This window comes from Oryza brachyantha, chromosome 6 (genome assembly GCF_000231095.2).
Source record: "Oryza brachyantha chromosome 6, ObraRS2, whole genome shotgun sequence".
Classification (NCBI taxonomy): domain Eukaryota; kingdom Viridiplantae; phylum Streptophyta; class Magnoliopsida; order Poales; family Poaceae; genus Oryza; species Oryza brachyantha.
Window position 1 is genome coordinate 7,238,089 of NC_023168.2, and position 10,342 is coordinate 7,248,430.

Sequence of the window (10,342 nt, forward strand, 5' to 3'; positions counted from 1 at the left end):
TTTCTGTTGTTCCCTATATATTCTGATTTTTGCATATTTTAAGGATTCACCTATGTTTTTTTAAGTTGAACATTATTTTCTTTTGAACAATAATCAATACAGAAACACCTACCATAGCCCTTCTATCATCGTTGATTCATCTAAAATAGACAATAAAAAGTCGAATACTGATGGCTCTCAACAAAAACTAGCGGTGTTACACTGTAACACCCTAGCCTGATTTAGCTTGATCGAGAGTTTAACCTACTAAGAAAGACTTCGATAAAGTCATCCCCTAACTCAGTCGATACATGTTACTGTGTTAGCTAGATCAATCGATGATTCATACAACTAAATATAAAACGACATTTGTTGTACTGTTTGATTGACCTTGAACGGCCAACCAAGGGGATCAGCCACCCAATGAGGCAATGACGATCAAGTTCAAGAAAAAAAAATGAAACAAATCTAAGTCCTTCTCTTTTCACTTGTGCTTATATTTATAAGTCAAAATATAAACGCAGGAGCTGGCGGGATCGAACTGGAGACATCCGGCCTTAAAAGAGATCATCTTATCCGTTGGACCAAGGACTCGACTTAGTCTGGTTCTACGCGGGACACGTAAAATACGGAGGCTGCCGCGTGGGGCCACAATAATGTTGTGTGGGGCCCACGACGGATGAAAAACATGGCAGAATCGTTAGCGCTTTTTATAATAGTATAGATATGTATACTTAGAAAAATGCTGGTGCGTCACCGGGACAAGTTAATTTTAATTGTCTAAATTATGCTCAATGTCATAGAATAATCTATACTACATTAAAAAATGCTAGTGGTGGTGGAAGTGAGTGTGCCCACCACCACGTACCTGATGATGGGCCCAGTTAGGGGACGGGGTGTCGCCGGTAGAGGGAGGCAGAAGGGTGTGTCGTCGGTGGAGGTAGGCACAATGCTGGCTGAGGGAGGACGGCGTCGGCGGACAGAGGCGTGCTGCCCCGAGCCTCACCGACCACCGCGTCGACCCGCCGCCCCAAGCATTGCCGGCCACCGCGTCGATTTGCCGCATCGACCCGCGCCACCCCAGATCTGGAGGAGCAGAGCAACCGTCGTCCGATGTCCGCCGAGCTCCTCGCCCGGCCCGGTGCCGATGTCGACGTCGGAGGAGGCGGAGGCGGCGGATGGGGGCGCGACGCCGACGCCGATGAAGGAGGTGGACCGGGGTGCGATGCCGGTGCCGGCGGAGGAAGCGTAGCGCCGATGGATGGGTGGTGGTGGAAGGAGGTGCGTCGCCGTGAGCCTCGCCGACCGCTGCTAGCTTGCCACGCGGCCCCTATCTCGCCGCTGGGTACCCCTCCTGGACGCCACGCCCCCGTGTCGCCGTCGCCGCCACATGAGGGGAGAGAGAATGAGAGGGGGTTAGAATTTTTCAAATGGGCTTTTTCTAGAAAGGTCATAGTGGGCTTTTATTTTTATTGAGCCATATATCGGTTTTAAAGTTTATAATGCCTTCTCTTTTTTATTTGTAATATGTTTTTTGGGTCACATATTAATAATATTTTTAAAATATAAAATTCTGTTGTAACGTATGGATAATTTGCTAGTTAAATAAGATATGTGGTACTTCGACAACGAAGAAATATATAGGCACACTTCCTTTGTTTTTTTGTTGTTAATTATATTTCTACTTGCACTTTATTAAAAATAATGAAGGTAAATTACCTGGTAAAAGGCAAAAAAAAAAAAAAAAACCCAATCTACTGGGATCGAACCGAGAATCTCTAGTATGATAGACAAGTGCCCTATCCATTTAAATAGCATAAAGTTATATTTTTATAATATTACTATGTACACATAAATATATTTTTATGAAGTTATACAAAACTGTACCTAACCCCCTAGGGATGGCATTTTTAAAATAGTGCGGGAACGTTTTAGGTGACATGGCATATGGCCATCAAAAACTTGAAAAAGAATTCCTAGTATGTTTCAAATTTGAAAATGTATTAACAAAAAAACCTATAAATTCATAATATGTTTTATAAACCTAGAAATGCAAAGATAAATAACATAAATTTTAGCAATTAAAAATAAATTTGAGAATGTAGAAAAACATAAAAAGAGAGATTTAAGATCGTAGCAATAGAAAAGATTTGAGATTGTGTAGAAAAGTACAAAAATAATTTTAAGAAATGTCTAGGAAAAGCTATTGTGCGTAGAGAAAAAACAGAACAAATAAATTTGAGATGGTGTAGAAAAAAATTAAGAAAGTGTAACTAAATACTAAAAAAATCTTAAAAGTGAGAATGAACGTGTAAAAAATACAAAAATTTTCAGAACAAAAGCAATTAGAAGGTGAGAAGAATAATATTCTCTTCTGTTATCTTGACAACGCCTTGAACCGGGAACCAAGGGATCCAATCTGCTTTTGTGTACAATTAATAAGTCCAACTTCCTTCAACAAATGGCTTGGGACAGAACGGACGAACGGATTCGGATAGCACGTATGACAGAAGCACTATTAGGGCACCTCCAATGAGTTATATCGTTAAACATCTCACTGAGCACCCTGTATTGGAGGTGCCCTTAGAATATGTATAATAGCAGACTATAAGTTAATTATAAACATATTTTAAAGAGATTGGAGGTGCCCTTAGAACAGGTATAATAGCAGACTATAAGCTAATTATAAACATATTTTAAAGAGATAAGATAGGCAAGAGAGCAGTGGGACTAAATTTACTAATTTAATTTATAGTTAGTTACAACACGGGCTCCAACATACAGTTGATATATGAGATCATATATTAATATTTTGTATGTAACTATTGTATGAATTGACTATTAGATTGATTATAAATGATTTGGAGCGTAATTGACTATAATATTAAACTTGCTCTTAGGTTTTATAATAGTAATAGATTATAGATATTTAGAGCTAATAAAGAGATGGATTTTTCCTGCCATAGTCTTAATGTGATTTTTCCTTCCTTAGTTTGCAGTCAACCTGAACTATACGTTTGTCATGGTTTAATAGTTCTTACTAAAATTTTTCAGAACTATTGGTCAATCTAACCTAATAGATTGATCATTCGTCTTGGACCGCTTATTCCAAACCATGGCTACCTGCAAAGCTACCAAAGCAAACACTGCACCAACCAATGTTAACACATAGATGGAGGGGCGAAGATGGCGAGAGCTTCCGGCAGCGTAGGCACCCATGAGAGCAAACATTCCTGCCACCATGTACACATAGAGTGCATAGCACTTTATGCCAGGCCTGTATAGGTTTGGGTTCACAAGGAGAATAATGAGAGAGATGGATGCCATGAAGCTGGTGCATTGTAATAGTGTTGACGTCAAAAACGTGATCAGACGTGTCACACATGAAGGTCTGGGAGTCAATCTTAAACAGCTCTAGTGCAGGACCTAAATTCTTAAAATGATGCGTTGGCGTGCCAGTCAGTTTGATCCTGCAACTGACAAGATGAACAGTAAAGCAAGCCGATCGGCTATCGAGCCGATAGGTGACTAAATATCCAGCCGATCAGATACTGATGCAACAGCGTTTAGCCGATAGGACGAACGATCGGCCATAAAAGCTTGGATCAGCTAGAAACTCACTAGAAATAGACTTAAAGTAAATATTAGACCAATGCGATCCGTCAAGTTACCTATTAATCTTAGTCGATCGGACGAGCCCCTATAATTAGATCGAACTAGACATACAGAGATTGGACTTAACCAAGACAATATGCAGTCAAGCACGATATGATTATAGGAAACATGAAAATCAATAATGCTAATAAATAAACCGACGAACTACTTGGAATAAACAATGAATCATATGTTACAATCGGCTAACACCAGTTTACATGTAATTCTCATAGGCCGATGGAACATAAATAACTGTCGATCTAACTAAATCAAGCCGATTGATATAGAAATAATGCAGTAAAGCAATCGACTACTTTATTGATGTAAATATGATAAGTATGTAGATTGGCAAAAATCATCGGCTATAGACGGCGGACAAACAACCAAGATTTATAAAATACCTAGCCCAGATTGCTAAGAATAATCATAGAAGATTGGACTCAACCGAGACAGTGCATAACACTTTGTGCCAGGCCTGTATAGGTTTGGGTTCACAAGGAGAATAATGAGAGATATGGATGCCATGAAGCTGGTTGCGTTGCAATAGAAGAATGCCTCGTAACGCGACGGGTAGTTTTCAAGCAGGACTGGATTGCCTGGTTGGTGCCCATGGCTGTCATCCTCTGTCCTGAAGCCGCCAGGGGGTGTCAGCCCAGCTTGATAAGTGAGTGTCGCAACCAATATTGCAAGGAGCAGCAAAACCTCGCGGTTATCTTCCTCATGAGGATCATGGTGCTGTTGTCCATGCTATCTAGTATGAAGAAGATTATGTGGATCACCACATAGACGAGGACACCACCTGCCAGAGCAACAACATAGATGGATGTGCTTACCTCCCTGCAACTCCCTGCAGCATATACACAAATGAGGGCGAACAGATCCAGTAGCATGGCTGCCTCCAGCGTGTGGTTCCTCAGTACATAACTACTCTGGACCATTATGATGGCCACTAAGGATGTCACGAAGGCAACTGAGTTGCTATAGAAAAACACCCTGTACCGTGTTGGGTGTGTTGTGAGAAGTATTGGGTAACCTCCCTTGTGCCCTTCCTGGTCGTCTGGCCAGAGACCACCTGGTGGATCTAGCCCTGCTTGGTATGTGATGCTTGCAGCAAGAGTAGCAAGCAGCATGACAAGGGAGCAGGCTTTTTCCATTGCAACGTTGTGTCTTTTGTTCCTGGTGATTGGAAACATGTTCAGAGTGAGATTGCAGTTTTGGAAGGAGAAGGAAGTGGAGGAGTTTTAATTACATACCTGCTTCCATCGAGGTCTTGTTCATTATGGATCGGTGACTTTACAGATGATGTACTTCGTTTTGGCCGATGTACTTCGTTTTGGCCCAGGGCCAAGACAATTCTTGTGACTATGACTATCTAAGGCTTTTGTACAAGCCACCTGGAGGAAGATGTATGCAAGAATTGCAGCAATCAGACAGATGACATACACGGTGTCATCAGCCTCCCTGCAGCTCCCAGCAGCGTAGGCTCCAACGAGGCCGAAGAGAGCCACAACAATGCACCCATAGAGTTCACGAAATTGGAATGACATTTTTATGCTGTTGACCTTCTTGTCTAGAAGCAGCATGATGATGAGCAGGGACGCGACGAACGCAGTGGTGTTGCAGACGAAGAATGCTTTGTAGCGTCTGGAGTTGACATCCTGCAGGACCGGGTTACTAACCCGGTGGCCATCCTGGGTGCTGCCCCAGAAGCCACCTAGTGGGTTCAGCCCGGCCATGTAGGTGATGACCACGGCAAAGGTTGCTAGCAGCAACAAGACCTCATGTAGTTCTTCATGCTTCCTTTCGTCAAGAGACCTGTCTTCACTGACAATATCCTTCTCAGGATCCTTGTTTTGCTTCGTAGGATCTTTGTCTCTCTTCTTCAACTTGGACACTGCATAAGTGATGAAAGAAGGTGTCGACGATTTAGATGTCGGCAATATATATGGGGTGGCTAGCGATACGTAAAGATCGATGGTTAGGATGAAGACACAGGGTTACCTAGGTTTGGGCTCTCGACTAGCGAGATAATACCCTACTCCTACTTGGTGATTGTATTGGATCATGGGCAGATCAACTAGAAGATAGCCGATCTGAATATGCTGTCTGTCTCGCCCTTGTCCCCTGAGGGGTGCCCCTATCCCCTTATATAGTGGGGGATAGGGCTTACAGATAGAGTCCTAATCTAATGAGACTAAGATCTATCCTAATTCGGTTACAACTCGGATCCGGTATAGGCGGCATGCAATCCAGCCGTAACCAAACTCTGGTTGATACCATACAGATATAATCTCCTTCCTATTCGGTACCCCTACGATTGTATGTATACATGTAGTTTATGGATACCTCTAGTACAGGTATTCCACAGCAGCCTCCGGAGTCGTACATAGCCGCGCAAATAGTCCGTGTAGATTATTGATCATCAGACGTATCTTCACACAATATGCTTGACGTTATCCGAGTGCTTCCCGGACGCTCCCTGAGTGCTCCCCGAGTGATCCTGAGTACTTTGTGATGATTGTAGAGGCTGTGGATGACTCCGAATGGAAGTAAGGAATAGGTGCATCGAAGATGCACCTATCAGGTGTAGCCCCCGACTCTATGCTTAAATGCGTAACAATTAAACATAGAGTCTTTTGAAGACTGTATAAAAAATGCTTAGCCCCCGACTCTATGTTTAAATGCATAACAATTAAACATATAGTCTTCTATGAACTGTTACCGAAGAGATGTTTCTCGAAGTTTTGAGTTTTCCGACTCGAGCAACACTATTCTGAGTGCTTTCGGACCCGAGTGGTACCCAGCTCTGGTTGCTCTCTTCGAGCGATTTGAACCCAAGTGGTTTGGAGATGGTTTTTGTGCTGTGTCTCCCCAGACATACAGCCTTCGGCTACGTTCTGCCCGTGGGGGGTAGGTTATGCCAACTGGCTTAACCATTACAGCCGAGTAGTTAGTACCGAGTATATTCGGGTTTACTCAAAGTTTAGGCACAGGCTAAAAAGCGCAATTAAGTGCCATGAGCGATATCGACCGACGCCTTCCCGAGTATGGCCTTGGACCCATAACATGGGCGTACCATCGATTCCCGAAATGTGAGAAATCGCGAATTTTATGTCACCGTTTGGGCGAACCATAAACTCGCAACGTTCTCGTCGAAATGATATCAACTATGCTAGCACCGAGTTTTACGCATCGGTCCGCTAGGCCCACGGAGGGACATAGTAACACTTTGTCAATTTTGGAGATTTGGAGCCGTTGAATTGTTTTAGTTCGACAATTTTGGAGATTTGGTGCGATAGAGCAGCCGTGCCACAGTAGCCGATCTCGAGGCTCGACTTAATGTAGTCAAAGCTACTCGGGACCGATTTGCTTCTGCAGCCTTGGCGATCTTTGGGTCGTTCGAGACTATGGCGACCAGCTTCAGCTCCATGCCACCCAATAAAATCCTTGAGAGGCTTTAAAGAGGTACCCGAGCGTGTGGCCGAGGAGGTGAGGGACATGGCGATGATTGCAGCTCGTCAAGCCTTCGCCATAATGAAGTCCCTTTGCCCCTAGGTAGTCTTTTTAGCCACCGTCGAAGATTTTATAGCCGATTGCAACTCGGAGAAGGTGTTGGCACTAGTGGAGGAGGCTGAAGCCGGTGCCGACTCCATAGTTCGGACCTTTTACCTGCAAATAGGAAATATGGCCATTAGCAGTAACCTGTCTTTTGCAAGACATTTGTTTGTCTATAATGTAAATTGTTTTGCTATTGCTTTAAGTCTTTATTCTGATTTAGATCTCGCAATCTGAAATGAGCTGTGTAAACTTGTGCTGTGTACCCATCCCGATAGCCCCTGAGTAGATTTAGCCAGTGCGGAGCGTAGCGTATTGCTCGGTTTGGTACGGTAAGTAGGGCGTAGCCGTGAAGTTTGTTTAGCTTTATTCAGGTATTGATCTCGTGTTCGAGAAAAAGAGCTTTTAAACAACATACTTTATTAGAAAAATCGTATGACATGGTATAGTGTAGCCCCCGACTGGCTTGCTGAGGGTGAAAACCACTCGGCGTGGACAGTCGAAGGATGGAGAAAGAATAAACTTTTACAGAAAATGTACTAAGTATGAAAGGGACTTAGCTGTTTGATATTTCCATAAGTTCTCTCGTTGATGGCGATGATGACGGTCGACATACGGGTGCGATCACGATTTGGTGGTGACGATCCTGATGTTGAAAAGAGACGTGGCCGACATGGTAAATAGATTACCACTTGGCTGCGACGAAGTTGATGCGTCCAACACGGTGGCGGTGCATCCATTTGGTGTGGTGATGGGATCACCACTCGGCGAGGATGAAGTATGACATGGTATAGTGTAGCCCCCGACTGGCTTGCTGAGGGTGAAAACCACTCGGCGTGGACAGTCGAAGGATGGAGAAAGAATAAACTTTTACAGAAAATGTACTAAGTATGAAAGGGACTTAGCTGTTTGATATTTCCATAAGTTCTCTCGTTGATGGCGATGATGACGGTCGACATACGGGTGCGATCACGATTTGGTGGTGACGATCCTGATGTTGAAAAGAGACGTGGCCGACATGGTAAATAGATTACCACTTGGCTACGACGAAGTTGATGCGTCCAACACGGTGGCGGTGCATCCATTCGGTGTGGTGATGGGATCACCACTCAGCGAGGATGAAGTTGGGTGTGGCCGAGTTGTCTGGTTCAAAGCGGCACACCTCCTCCTTAGGCCCAGATGAATCTGAACACGTGCAGGAGAGCGCACCACCCTGATCGGCGAGGAAGTTGATGCCGCCAAACTTGAAGGTTTGCTCCGGGACAAACTTTGTCTTCATGATCTTCGAGTTTGGGTCCATCGATCTCGTCGAGGACCTCGGAATAGCTTCCCCTACCTGGCGCGCCAACTGTCGACGATTTGAATGTCGGCAATATATATGGAGTGGTTAGCGAGGCGTAAAGATCGATGGTTAGGATGAAGACACAGGGTTACCCAGGTTCGGGCTTTCGACTAGCGAGATAATACCCTACTCCTACTTGGTGATTGTATTGGATCGTGGGCACATCAACTAGAAGATAGCCGATCTGAATATGCCGTCTGTCTCGCCCTTGTCCCCTGAGGGGTGCCCCTATCCTCTTATATAGTGGGGGATAGGGCTTACAGATAGAGTCCTAATCTGTTGAGACTAAGATCTATCCTAATTCGGTTACAACTTGGATCCGGTATAGGCGGCATGCAATCCAGCCGTAACCAAATTCCGGTTGATACCATACAGATATAATCTCCTTCCTATTCAATACCCCTACGACTGTATGTATACATGTAGTCTACGGATACCCCTAGCACATGTATTTTACAAAAGGCAATATATGGCCAAACACCATGGACATGATCACCAGGGAGTAGATGGCAGTGAACGCATCTCTGCAGCTTCCGGCAGCATAGGCCCCCATGAGACCAAGCAAGTCGAACACCATGACTACTCGCAGCGCAGTCGCGCAGCGTGGGCACTCCTCCTCCAGGACGAGGAGGAGGAGGCAGACCACGAGGGACGCAGCGAACGCGGTTGCGTTGCAGTAGTAGAACGTGATGTATTGCTGATAGTGGTTGCCTGGTAGGATTGGGTCACTTGCGAAATGGCCTTTCTCTGTGTCCTGCTAGAACCCTCCTGGCATGTTGAGCCCTGCGGCGTATGTCACCGTGGCAACCAGGGTGGCCAGCAGCAGAAGGTAATTCTTCAGCTGGTACTCTGATGAACCTGAAGTTTTCTTTTTGCTTGATCCATTTTGGTTGTGGGCACCTACTTCGTTCTTGTTTGACATATCTATTGGTGGTTGAAATAACAGAAAGAATGCCCTTGAGGAGATGACAATCTCTGCTTGCTGCAGCTACTCAGGTTATATAGATGGTCAGGTGCACATAGCAGCACTGCGCCTTGATTGGCACACTTCTCCCCATGGATCTGCGTGTCTGCTAATCATGGCATATTTGCACTGCTCCATCAAGTAACCCTATCTAAAGCTTTTTTCTGAAGACACACCTAAAGCTTATTCCATTGCCCTTTTTCAGCTTGTATTGCAACAGAAAAGACATGAGGCATCAATGCTGTATTTAGTTCTGTGCATATGGTGCAACATGCCAACTCCTTAAATCCACAATTCCACTCCTTGGAAAAGCTAGGCAAATGCGGACTTCGAAAGCTGTGGTAATATACATGGTTTCTATCTTGGTAGTGGAAGGCATGAAGTAACCAATGTTCAGTTCAGACAATCAGGTTTCAATTGACTACGACGTAATTTGCTCATATTTCAGCAAATATTTCTACTCGTATACTTGAAGCTGTAATGCTTGTCCATTCTATCATTTTCTTTCAGAATCTGAAGGTACATAGGCATAGGATTAGGTTCCCTTAGCATGACAGAGGCTTTCACAATCTGATAGGAAGTGTCAACACTCAAAATATTGCAGGGTGCGTGGTTGATGCTTGATGGAGATCAGTCATCATGCGAATCACGGGAGCGGATCTATCCCTCGGCACACATCTCATTTTCAGAACAATGTGTAAGTATGATGGGAAGTTTTTCTAATTCATCAATGGGAAATCCTCTCATTTCATTAAATACCATAGAAGGAATTATGAAAAATATCTCAATAGTGTCTGATAAGATTTATATACCAGAGATATACCATCCCCACAAAACATCAAATATAA

General features: G+C 44.2%; 1 pseudogene; it reads right to left on the minus strand.

Annotated features, from left to right (window-relative positions):
- Positions 1-3,042: 3,042 nt before the first annotated feature.
- LOC102715030 lies at positions 3,043-8,488 on the minus strand (annotated as a pseudogene).
- Positions 8,489-10,342: the final 1,854 nt, after the last annotated feature.